This window comes from Protopterus annectens, chromosome 6.part1 (genome assembly GCF_019279795.1).
Source record: "Protopterus annectens isolate FY-2018-M chromosome 6.part1, PAN1.0, whole genome shotgun sequence".
In the NCBI taxonomy this organism is placed as follows: domain Eukaryota; kingdom Metazoa; phylum Chordata; order Ceratodontiformes; family Protopteridae; genus Protopterus; species Protopterus annectens.
This window is the reverse complement of record NC_056738.1, coordinates 200,483,539-200,497,322: the sequence shown is the minus strand read 5'-3', so window position 1 is coordinate 200,497,322 and position 13,784 is coordinate 200,483,539. Positions and strand designations below refer to the sequence as shown.

Here is a 13,784-nt window from a genome sequence, read left to right as displayed (position 1 = left end):
GTGTGTTGTTTAGCCTTAAGGGCTGTGACTGTTCGGCACACTGGCTTTGTGAGCTATGAGATGCACGTGTTTTGTTTTGGGGTAGCGGTTGCTTGGGTGTTTGCTTTGGAGGTCTCTGCTGCTTAGGCAGATTTTCATTTAGAGCCTCCAAGTATGTTTTTGTGTGTTTATGTGTTTGGTTTGCTGTCATGGTAGGTCTATGTGAGACTGGAATTGTAGTGAGTGTGGTTTCCTTCTCCTCCTGACTGGTTTCACCAGTACTGAGTTGAGAGAGCTTAGCCTCCAGTATGGCTATATGGTTGCATCTCTCACATGTGTTGGAATTTGTTGGGAGGAGGAGAGGGTTGTCTGTGTACATGAGGCAGTTGTAACATTGCCTCATGATTCCCAGATTCACCAGCTGGACCGGAGAGGAGATTGACAACTGACCTTTGGACATGCTAGAATAGTATTGGGAATTCCTTTATAATTGAAACAAAAGGGCCAATAGGGAACGAGGTACTCAAGGGGAGTTTGTGAGGGTGTAGTGCTTTTAATATTTTAGTGCTGACTTATATAATTGCTTTAGTGAGCAAGTGCCAGTAACTTAAATGCAATGTGTTGCAGGTAACTTAAATGCAAAAACGACAAACAGTAACTTTCTTTCAAGTGAAACAAGGAAATAAGTACAGTAAGCAATGCAGATATCACTAGTGATCCACAGAAGCGCTGAAAAGCCGCATTTTAGTTGGAATTAGCGTTTCAGGGAAATAACAAGCATACAAATAAAGCTAGATTCAGCAGGCCTTGATGTAGTCTATGCTACAGCAAACAAGGTGTACCAATTTCAGTAAGAAGCAGTTTAAATATGCAGGCACTATAAGCCTTTAACCAGAAATTCCCAGCTAGAAGGGCAGAGTCCAGCCTCTCCTCCCACAAGAGTGCAGACCACGAACCCTTTTAATGTAAAATAACTGGCCTGAAGCCCAAGTGCTTAAAACAGAATTAATACACCTTTAGAATAACAGACACTGAGCCCTCAATCAGCAGTTCCCAACTTAGAAGGATGTAAGCTACCTGTCCTGCCACTACAGTGCAGACCACAAACCTTCCTAATGTAAAACAACTGGTCTGAAGCCCAAGTGCTTAAACTAAAAGGCTTAGAATGAGTTACACCAAGCAGTAATAAATACAACTTGAGTACTTTTAAGATGACGCAAAAGCAAAATAAAGTAGGAAGAAACACAAATACAGTAAAAGCAGATTTTTTTTTTTTTTTTTTTTTTTTTTTTGAGTGAGCAAATGAGATGGGCCCAGGAGTTACAGGACAGAAACAAGTGCAAATGCAGGCCTTCAAATCAGAAAGTTGAGAGAGATGGAAGACCGCCCAAACGGCCAATAACTACAAACTCTGGGCTAGAACCACTCCTTATGTGGTAGACAGGTTACCTAGTGCTTACCACTCCCACTGATAAGCTAGAAGACTTCCCTCCAACACAGAAAGGCTTGGGGGCTCAGAAGCTTACAAATAGTCCTGGATATAGCAAATCTGTATCTGGAACACTAATTACAGGAAAGGTAGGAAACACGCTTACAATTTTTTTTTTTCAGAAAAGTAGCAAAAACAGTAGTAAAAACAATTCATGTGCAGTGCAAGCTGGCACACAACGTAGCAATATTAGTCCACACACAGTTTGAAAAAATTTAATTAAATTAAAAAGGACTAAAAGCAAGTGCAGAAAGGGTTTATTAGGTAGAATGCGGTTAAGAGATGGGACTGGGGGAGTGTCCTAGATCAAATCTACAGTGGGGCGGGCACTGCAAAAGCCACCAAATTTAAACTACAACCAAGAACAGGGAGGTGGGGTGGAGAAAAGTTTCAGAGATGTGAGGAATCAGAGTGCAAATTATAAAACCAAAAAAATATATACTGATCTCTGTATATTTGCAGAACACTAAGACAACAGATATCTAAGCAATAATTTAGCTCTATAATACAGAATAATACAGAAAAATATACTCAGCTGTATATATTTGCAGATAGTCTTGTAAGGCTGTCTCTCAACACACAGGTCCACTTTAAATGCAGACTGCTGCTATATGTTGGATAAAGGACCAAATGTAAGGGTTCAACATTAGATAACGCACTTACAATAATGCAGACGTGCATAGGAGGACTACTGGGACATCTGAAGTTCAGATTTCTGTCAGTGTTCTCTTACATCATGCATAAATGATACATTTGACAGCAAACCACAATTTAATGTAAAACACACAAATATGAGCCAAACTTGTGTACTTGCTGCAAACATCTGGACAGTGGTGAATCATACCATGTCCCCCTAAGACAGCATGTGGAAACCTTGAAAATGCATGGCACAGTATATGAATATGTACATACTTTGTGAAGCCATGTGTTTGCATCTACGGCAGCAGCACCACCCACATTCACTACAGCCTCCTGTGTCTGCTGGATTTCACCACACATACACGAACAACTGAACAAGTTATGTAATGTATTACTTTGTGTGCTCACTCATTGACGGGGCTAAATGAGCTTTGCCACAGGCTTGCCCATCCAAATGCAAACAAAAATATATGCCCAAAACAGGTACTGTTGTCACACAGCTAGGCGACAAAACAGTTTTCTGACTCCTAGGCTACTAGCTGCAGATGACAGTAAGAAGCAATGAGACTCTGCAGAGGCCTCCCAAGCTGTTCAAAAGCAGACTTAAGCGGTGGCACTTGCATTAAGTACTGTGATCTGCAGGCAGTGTGCAAGACTAGTTGAATTTTATATACACACACACGTATATATATATATATATATATATATATATATATATATATATATATGGATCTACCTGACTTGGTCGACATTTCATATGGTCGACATTTTATTTGGTCGACAGTTCATTTGATCGACGAGCATTTTAGGTGGGGGGCTTTGCCCCCACACCCCCCCTAACTATATATATCAACTCCAGGGTCGCACAACATTGGGGAAGGGGGCAAATGCTTGTCGATCAAATGAACTGTCGACAAAATGAAATGTCGACCAAGTCAGGTAGACCCATATATATATATATATATATATATATATATATATATATATATATACACACACACATATATATATATATATATATATATACATATACACACACACACACACACACACACACACCAAGTGAGGCTGGAGTGAGATCAGAACCCTCTAGTCTTACACACATTATATATGAGTGTGTGTGTCTATGTGCGTGTGTGTGTGTGTGTGTGTATATATATATATATATATATATATATATATATATATATATATATATATATATATATATATATACATACACACACACACACACACACACATATATATATATATATATATACACACACAATCTCCCCCAAAGAACAAGTGTGAATCCCACATTGGACTTCCAAACTGGCATGGGTTTGCACTTTCTGGCACTTGCTATTAATGCAGGCCTCCAAACTCTTGTCCTCCACAAGGCCTGCTGATGTCATCTACCATAACATTACCTAAAGTCATGTTTATGTTAAACTTGAGCTGTGGCCAATGCATTACGTACTGTGTTATGTAGCCTGTAAAACTACGTAGGTAGGGGTTTTATTCTCACTCTATGTGTGTGTGTGTGTGTGTGTGTGTGTGTGTCTGTGTGTGTGTCTGTGTGTCTGTGTCTGTGTGTGTGTGTCTGTGTGTGTGTGTCTGTGTGTGTCTGTGTGTGTCTGTGTGTGTCTGTGTGTGTGTGTGTCTGTGTGTGTGTGTCTGTGTGTGTGTGTCTGTGTGTGTGTGTCTGTGTGTGTGTGTGTGTGTGTGTGTGTCTGTGTGTGTGTCTGTGTGTGTGTCTGTGTGTGTGTGTCTGTGTGTGTGTGTCTGTGTGTGTCTGTGTGTGTCTGTGTGTGTCTGTGTGTGTCTGTGTGTGTCTGTGTGTGTCTGTGTGTGTCTGTGTGTGTCTGTGTGTGTCTGTGTGTGTCTGTGTGTGTCTGTGTGTTCGCGAGCATCTCCCTAAAGAACAAGTGTGAATACCAAACTGGCATGGTTTGCACTGTTTGGCCCTTGCAGATAATGCAGGTCTCCAAACTCTTGTCCTCCAAAAGGCCTGCTGATCTCATTCACCATAACATTACCTAAAGCAAGTTAATGTCAGACTTGAGCAGTGGCGCATACGATATGTTGTGCATTCTGTAATCTTTAACCTTTGCTCGGGGTTCTATTCTCACTTCAGCCAACTTGGGGTGTGTGTGTGTGTGTGTTATGTACACATTGATAGGTAGTGGTACTACTGTCACTACAGCCAACTTGGTGTGTGTGGATGTTAGAGCTTTTTACATCGGCCTATGGGATCATAGGAAGTTGCTATGCTAATGGACCTAGGGCCGTTACAATCCTAGCCAAGTACATACCCCTATTTTCACTATCAGCACTCATCGCCCTTGTCCAAGAGGGACACAGGTGGAACCCCCGGGGTGAATTTATGGTCATCCATCCAATCGTACAGATTGCGTTGGAAGGGGGCCAATGAGGTGCTCTGTTTCACATGAAGTGGAATCTGTTGCAAAGGTGCAGTAACCTCTGGGAGATTAGTCTGTCCCTCCAGCAGGTTTTATTAATGTCACATACCATGTTAACATCTTTTGAGCAAGTAACCAGTGTACCATTTGACTTACAGATATGCATTTCCAATAAAGCAGTGTCAGACATTGCCTTGTATGCAAGGCAGGGATCACCTCTGAGTAGTCTGTATGAAAAAGAATAAAAACTGACAGTGATTTCAGACGATCGCCATAGGACAGATGCTGAAAACTTGAATTGTCCTTGTGAGGAACCTCTGTGGTCTCTCCATTGGCTGCAGGTGGAAAGGTACATACCAAAACAGGTGTTGTACTCAATTATTGGACTGATGAGGGATGAGTACAGGGAAGTTAAAGCTCCTTTTTTGTGGAGACAATGCACTTACCTATGACATGAGCATGACAGAACTCCCTTCTTACCACTGTGGAGATTGGTGGTCAGAGGTATGGTAGATGTCAACCTGTGTGTGCCCAGGTCTCTCACCACTGAGTGCATACTTAAAGTGTTGCCATTGATGTGGTTAGTTATCAGGAACATCGCTTTTACTGAAAGGAATGATAAACTCAATGCAAAAAAAATGTATTAAGGCCATGACTTTGGCACCAGTCATTTGTTTGTGCAAGACCCTCTTGTAGGATGTTGACATCCTTTGGAGATTCTATGACCTCTCCCAGTCTGCAGTTATCAGAAAACTTTGTCAGCCATAGACCCTTAGTTTTTGCTTGTACTTTGGAGAAACAGATTCCAAAGAGTAGAGGTCCCATGACTGAACGCTGTGGAACACCACTGGTTACAGGTCTGCTGTTGGAGGTGGATTCCCCTATTTTGACTATATGAGTTATCAGTGAGCCAGTTAGTGACCCATCAATTGGATATAACAGTTGATGCCTAGTTGGGCGAGTTCGTCAATGATGCCTGAGTGGGGATAGCGTCAAATGCCTTGGCTAAGTCCAGGTAGGCTGTTTGCACAGACTTCCTCTCATCCAGGGCCTTTGTGACAGTCTTGAAGAACTCCACCAGGTTTAATAAGCATGATCTGCCCCTTGACAAATCCAAACTGAGAAGGGTCAAGTGTTTGGAGATGTCCTATACCTTTGTTAATAACGTCCATGATCAACTCCATGGCCTTGCAGATAAGGCTAGTCAGGCTAACAGATCTATAGTTCCCAGGGTCAGTGGACGCACCACCTTTGTGCAGGGAAGAATGCTGGCCGTTTTCCATTCACCTGGTACAAAGCCAGTTCTTAGACTATGATTGAAAAAAGTACCCAGTGGTGTTGCTAATTCATGTTGGGGCCCATGTAGAACATGAGATGTTATCAGGTCCCATAGATACTGTGTTTTTGGCCTTAAAGAGGGCATTTACAACCTGCTATTTAGAGATACAAAGTAGAGGACAGGTGGTAGGGATGTCATAGTATACGAGTGTCGGGGGACAGGGGAGAGAAGTTTTCACAGAACCTGTCGGCCAACATGTTAGCTATGATCACAGGCTCAGTATATGTGGTATCCTTAACTACCAGTTTGGTACAAATCTGGCCTTTCCTTTTAGGTTACGGATGTAACTATAGAATGCCCTGTGGTTGTCCTTTGTTGGCAGAAGCCAATTTGGACTCTGTTTGCTTTGGAGGACTTCAGAAGATGTCTTATTTGCTTAAGCTGAGGAGGGAGTGTTTCCAGTTTAGGAGGGCTCCCTCCTTCTTACCCTTAGACAGCAATTTCTTCCTCTTATGGTAATGCATGTTAATGGCAGCTGTCCACCAGGCAGGTTTGCTCTTCCTTGAGGTGCTTATTTTGGTCATATCAGGTACGGCTGAGTCAATGCAGTTATACAGGTGTTTCTATAAAGCATTGGTGTGGAGCTCGCATATTTGTCAGTTCCATCTGCGGGAGGAGGTGCAGTGCAGCTACATATACCATCCAGTAAGAGGTTATGCTATAATCTGCTTTGAAGAAGTTTTTTTTGAGTTTAGTTGCTGCTTGGGGGGGGGGGGGGTGTCAGGTGCAATAGTTACTTCAAATGAGACATATTTGTGATCAGACCTCACCAGGGAGGACCTCACAGCAGGGGTGCTACAGTTGTCCACCATATTGGCAAGCACCAGATCCAGGATGTTGGCTCCCCTTGTGGAGGCGTTAACCAGCTGGTCCAGGGCATTGCATTTCATGAACTTGAGGAACCTTTGGACAAGTGAGTTTGAGCATGAGTAATTTACCCTGTCAATAGATGGGTTGTTAAAGTCACCCAAAACCATGGTTTTCAGATGCATCTTGATAGAATCAAGCAGATACAAATAAGCAGAGTTGGTGTCCTGGTTCATGGAGGGGTCCTGTAGTTTGCAATGACTTGAATAGGTGCACTACAAACAGTTAATTGCAGCTGACGTGTCTCCAGGGAGTCATACTGTTTAACCCATCTGGATGAATATAGGTTCATAGGTTGGTACTGGGCTATCTGCCCAAAGGCATATATTAGCCCAGCCACGTTGTGCGGTATTCACCGCCCCTTTAGTAGTTCCCTAGACCCTTGTACTAGCAGCTAGTACCCTTGGCCCCCATCTAGTAGTGCTGTTGGTGTGATCCCCGGTGTGAATTTTGTTACCCATCCACTCATCAAGGTTCCTCTTGAAGAGTGATAGTGAGGGGCTCTGTCTTATGTAGATCAGGACCCTGTTCCATAGTAAGGGAAGTCTCTGCGAAGGGAATCTATCCCTCCAGCATGTTCTATTCATTGTTGTGTTGAGGTTTATATCCCTAGAGTGTGTAGCTCGAGTAGATTTGGTTTTGCTGAGATGGAGCATGTTTAACAATTCTGGGTTGGACATGGCTCTGTACGTTAGACAGAGATCGCCTCTGAGAAAGCGGTATGCAACAGAGAACAGTCTTAGCTTTTTCAATTGTGCTGCATAGGGCAACTGTTTGAGGCCAGTAATCCTCTTGGTTAGGTACCTTTGTGGTCTCTCCAGCTGCTGGAGATGTCTAGCCAGGTACATTCCAAATGGTGCATTGTACTCAATAATGAGTCTGATGAGGGAAGAGTAGAGGGGCACCATTACATCCTTAGATCTTGATGCGAACCCTTTCGTGATCAGATGGGTCACATAGAAGGATTTTTGGCAACATGGTTATCAAAGAAAAGCTGACTATCTACTTGGGTCTCTAGATCCCTTATTTCTTCTTCAGATTTCAGGGGATTACCTCCTATGTTGTAGTTTGTGGGTACTCTGTTTTTTCCAAAGGGGATTACTACGCATTTTTTTGCATTTAGCTTGAGACCATGGCTTTGACATCATGCATCAGTCTCATTTAGGCCCTATTTATCTTTAATGGATTTTGATACACCGCCTCCTTTTATTTTCACGCCTTCAGTTTGAGATCTGAACATGCAGAAGGAGGTGTAACCCGATATGGTTGGAGTGCTCTCCACAACCTTGAATCAGGTCTCTGTGAATGCACAAATGTCCATCTTCCAAGGTGAGGACAGCTTCCATTGAAAGCAGTTTTGTGCCGAGACTCCTAGCGTTTTGCAGCATAAGCTTGAGGTTGTTTTTAGATGGGGTTTTTACACTGGGAATTTTCCCTTTGAGGCATCGCTTAAAAAGGGCACTATGGGGGTGGCAAAAGCCTTGGCCAGTAGCCGAAATCCCAGGAGTGACAGATGAAGACCATCTCTGCCAAAGCATTAAGGTCTGTTGCTGGGTGTCTTAACATGAAATTACACTCACTGGAAGCTGTCCTCACCTTGGAAGACTTGCACACTTGTGCAGTCATGGGGACCTGGTTCACGGCTGTGGAGAGCACTCCAACCATGTTCAGACCACAAACTGAAGGAGTGAAAACTAAAGGAGGCAGTTTAGCGACATTCATTATAGATAAACACACTTCTAGAGTGGTTAAACAATAGGACTGCCTAGAGATACTTCAGATGCAATTATCTGTTGGTAGGACACCTACTCAAGTCATTGCCAGCTACAGGACCCAGTCTGTGAATCAGGACATCCACTGTGCCTATTTGGATCTACTAGAGTCCATCAAGATGCATCCAAACACCCTGGGTTTTGACAACTTTAACTATCCACTGACAGGGTAAATTACTCGTGCTGTAACTCACTTTCCCAAAGGTTCCTCTCCTTTGTTTACTCCAATGCACTGGACCTGCTGGTTGACACCCCCACAAGGGGTGCCAACATCCTGGATCTGGTGCTTACCAATATGGGGGGAGGCTACTCTAGCACCCCCACTGTGAGGTCTTCCCTATTGATATCTGACCACAAATCTCACTATCACATCAGCAAAGAAACAAACATTTCTCCAAAGCACATTACTACCTCTTATGGGATGGTATAAACAGCTGTACTGGACCTCCCCCCTCAGATGGAAATGGCAACTGTGTAGAGTTCCACACCAATGCTATGTACAAACACGTGTTTAACTGCATTGGCTCAGATGTACCTGATAGGAGCAAAACAAGCTCCACAAGGAAGAGCAAAATTGCCTGGTGGACAACTGCCATTAATGGGGTTTACAAATAAGAGGAAGAAGTTGCTGTCTAAGAGTAAGAGGGAGTGAAAACTCTCTCCTCAGCTTAAACAAGCCAATAAGACTTCTTATGAGGTCCTCAAAGGCAAACTATGAATCCAAATTAGATTATTCAACTAAAGACAATCATAAGGCGTTCTTTAGTTACATCCATTACCTAAAAGGGACAGGCCCAAATTTGTGCTGAACTGCTAGTTAATGATACCGCATATACTGAGTCTGTGAACATAGCTAACCTGTTAGCTGACAGGTTCAGTGAAAACTTCACTGTCCCCACCACACATACCCCATGACATCCCTATCGCCTGTCCCCTACCTTATATCTCTAAAGTGCAAGTTGTAAATATGCTCTTTAAGGACAAAACTACAGCACCTATGGGACATAACATCCCAGGCTGCCTCCTACATGGGCTCCAACAAGAATTAGCAACACCATTGGGCATTCTTTTCAATCATAGTCTAAGCACTGGCTTCATCCCAGATGAATGGAAAATGCCCACCATTATTCACTTGCACAGAGGTGATGCTTCCACTGACCCCTGGAACTACAGACCTATTAGCCTGACTAGCCTTATCTGCAAGGTCAAGGAGTGAATCATCATGGACCTTATCAACAAAGATATAGGTAAGCTCCTAACATTTGCCCCTACTCAGTCTGTATTTGTCAAAGGGAGATAATGCCTGTGAAATATTGTGGACTTCCAGTCACCAAGGCCCTGGGTGAGGAGGACATCTGTACATACAGCCTACCTAGACTTAGCCAATACGTTTGACACTATTCCCCACTTAGGCATTGTTGACAAACTCACCCAGCTAGGTACCAACTATTATATCGTTAGAAGAGTCGATAGTAGAATCTATATAGTCAAAATAGGGGAATCCACCTCCAGCAGCAGGCCTATAACCACTGGTGTTCCCACAGGGATCTGTTCTGGCACCTCTACTGTTTGGCACCTTGTTCTCCACAGTTCAAGCTAAAACTAAAGGTCTGCGGCTGACAGTTTGCGGAGGACTGCAAACTGGCAGTGGGCATAAAATCTCCACACGATGTCAACATCCTACAACAGGGTCTTACACAAACAAATGATTGATGCCAAAGTCAGGCCTTAACCTCAGTACAAAAAAAATGTATCATCATCCCTCTCAGTACATGCAATGCTCCTGCTAACTACCACATCAATAACAAAACCCTAAGTATGCACTCACTGGTGAGAGACCTGCGCACACAAGTTGACAGTAACCTTACCTTTGATCACCATGTCTCCACAGTGGTAAGAAGGGAATTCTATACTGCTCATCTCATAAGCAAGGCCACTGCATCCACAAAAATGAAAGAAGTCATAACCTCCCTGTACTCTCCCCTCATCAGGCCAATAAAGGAATACAACGAACCTTTTGGTATGCATCTTTCCAAGCATCTGCAGCAGCTGGACAGACCACAAAGGTACCTCACAAAAATAATTCAAAGTCTTCATCATCTCTCCTATGTGGATCATTTGAAATCACTGCCACTTTATTCTGTTTCACACAGACTACTTGGGGGTGATCTATGCTTTGCATTTAAGACCATCTTTGACCATGCTTTATTGGAAATGCTGCACATCCGCAAATGACATGGTACATGGGTTACTCACTCTAAAGACCTTAAACGGGTATGTAACAGTAACAGAACAAGCTGGAGAATCAGACTGGTCTCTCAGAGGTTACCACACCTTTGGAATAGACTCCCACTTCAAGTCAATCAGAGCACCTCGTTGGCCCTCTTCAAACTTAATGTGGACAATTGGAAGTGTAACTGTAAATCAACCCCAGGGGTTCCACCTGTGTCCCTCTTGGATTGGGGCAATTGGTGCTGACCGTGAAAATAAGGGTAGAACTTGGTTAGGCTTGTAAGGGCCCTAGGACCCTTACCTTAGTAACTTCCTATATGACATGATTCAGTAGTAGTCCATGTGGGAGTACATGATCTGAGACATACCTCCATAGACTATACTTAGAGATACTTACTTCAGCTCTCAGAAGATGTCTGTGTGGTCACGGACACATGACTTAAAGCCGTGAAGAGCACAGCAACCGTGCAAGGTTAAGCCTTCCACACATTTAGACCACCTAATTCACAGGTAGGGACTAAAGGCGGAGGTCTTTCTACGTACATAAAAACTAACGATACTTCAAGGTTGGTCAAACAGGACAATGCACTTGAGCGGCTCCAGATTCAATTTACAATAGGCAAAATCCAATACTACTTCCATGAAAGCTATAGGCCTCCCTCTATGACCCAGGACACCCATACCATGTAAGTAAACTTAGTAGAAACACTAACCATCCAACCCAATACCATATTCATGGGTGACTTTCATTATCCCTCTATTATTTGGGAATCCTATAAGACAAACATACAGGCACAAATATTCCTGGCTTTTGTACACACAAACTCCCTCGACCAGATAGCCAATACACCAACCAGGGGTGCAACCATACTGGATCTGGTCCTCACCAATATGCGAGAGTCATGCACAACCCCATACCATAATGTCTTCCCTGGTAAGATCCGAACATAAATTGGTCTCCTTTGAAGTAAAAAGAAAACATGCCCCCCTCCCCAGGTAGACATGGAATATTCCGAAACTGCTCTAAGGCTGACCTCCAGCTATAAGGTGATAAACTAGCCACATCTCAAGCCCCTATAAACACTGAGAATACTGCGGCCTATGCAGAAGTGTTCATAGAAGCCCTGTACAAGCATGTTAACAGCTGCATAGAGGTAGCCATACCCACCAGAGAGAAGTAGAGAACCAACCCAAAATCAAGCCATCCTGGTGGAATCCTTGAATCAACAGGCTGTATAACAGAAGGAAGGAAACTTGTGGCAAAACTTAGGAGGTGCTATACACAGCAGGATAAAAGCACTCTCAAAGTAAACAAAAAAAATCAGAAGACAAATTGAGTCTACCAAAGCCAGATTTGAGATAAGTTCAGGCATGCAGGCCAAGGACAACCACAAAGCATACTTTAGCTATGTCTACAACCTCAAAGGCAAGACACAATTGTGCACACATCTCATTGTAAATGGAACCACCTATAATGAGGCAGAAGGTAGCGCAAACCTCCTGGCTGATAAATTGAGCCCTAACTTTACCCGTCTTCCCTTCTTAACCTTCCCTCAGGAAATAACCATCAAATGTAAGTACCCCTATTATCACTAGAGAACAGGTCCTTAATGCTCTCTCTAAGACCAAGTACACTGCATCAATGGGCCCAGACAATACCCAGCATGCCTTCTAAACAGTATGAAACATGACCTTTCAGGGCCTCTGGAATTACTATTTCACTTTAGCCACCGAGCAGGCTTTGAGTTTCATGAATGGAGAACAGCAACAGTCATCCCTCTGCACAAAGGTGGGCCATCTACAGACCCTGGAGTCTTCAGACCCAGAAGTCTCACATGTAAAGCAATGAAAGAATCATGGAAATGATAGAGAGAGATTTAGTACACCTCCAGGCACTGGACCAAACCCAGCCTGGTTTCGTCAAGGGCAGATCATGCCTACCCAACCTGGTGGGCCTATTTAAGAAGGTAACCCAAAGCAATGGAGGAGGGAAAAATGGTTCACACTGCCTACCATGGCCTGACAAGGCATGTGACACTACATCTATCAAGCACTGTAGACAAACTCAAGAGGTTTAGTACAAACTAGTATGTCAGCTGGTGGACAGCCAAGTGGCTCACAGAAAGGACCCAGGAAGTGAGCACTGGGGAGTCCACCTATACAAACAGGCCAGTCACAAGTGGACTCCCCTCACAAATCATTCCTTGGACCGCTTCTTTTAGGCATTTAATTGAAGTCAAGGCCACTGTCAGCGGTCTCTGGCCGACTAAATTGAAACAATTAACACCAGAATTACCCGTTCATTATACAGGTCTATACCTTGTCTGTGGTATAAATAGGACATGCTGTTAAGACAAGTACGTATCCCAGAGACTACACCTTATATGGAAAAGGCTCCCCCGTCCATGTGAAGCAGAATTCTGCCTTAATGCAAATCAAGTGCAAGTTACACAACCAGATGGGGAACAGGACAATCATCCTTGGTTTGGGACCTATGTCGCTAATGGACACAGGGAAGCTGTAAATGGTTCATCTCCCAGGCTCCTGCTTGTAAATGTTGCATCTCCCGCAATCCTGATTACACTTATCAAGGGTAATCAGACCTTGTCAGAGATTTGGGATGCATGCCTAGGATTAAAGAAGCCCTTGTGTTTGTTAGCCTAACAACTATGAACCTATGAAACCATGAACATATACTGTATTACCTTTCTTATGACATTTCTCTCCTGTGCTGACATTCAATCCTGTGCTCTGACTTTGATGGACTGACTGTAGATGTGTACCCACAGGAATGTCCTACACAATCCTGAAAGTAAAATGTAAACATTGCCATGAGACAAATTTCATTGTGTGACTTCACAGCCCTTACAACAGCATCCATCGTAACGTACACACATTATGTTATATACATGATAAATGGCAAAGTGCAATATTTGTAAATGACCAGTACAAGTAGCATGCCAACTGAAACAATGAATGAAACAAATTCATATAATTGTAGATAAATCTGTGTCTCTAATGCACAGGGTGACTATTTCCCTGCATCCATGAGAAAGATGAGA

The 13,784-nt window shown here is 43.3% G+C and overlaps 1 protein-coding gene across 1 annotated transcript in view; it reads right to left on the bottom strand.

Moving 5' to 3' along the window:
* LOC122805269 (tetratricopeptide repeat protein 9C-like) overlaps window positions 1-13,784 on the bottom strand; it is a 194,284-nt gene that overhangs the window by 60,817 nt on the left and 119,683 nt on the right. The gene's annotated exons all lie outside the window — the stretch shown is intronic.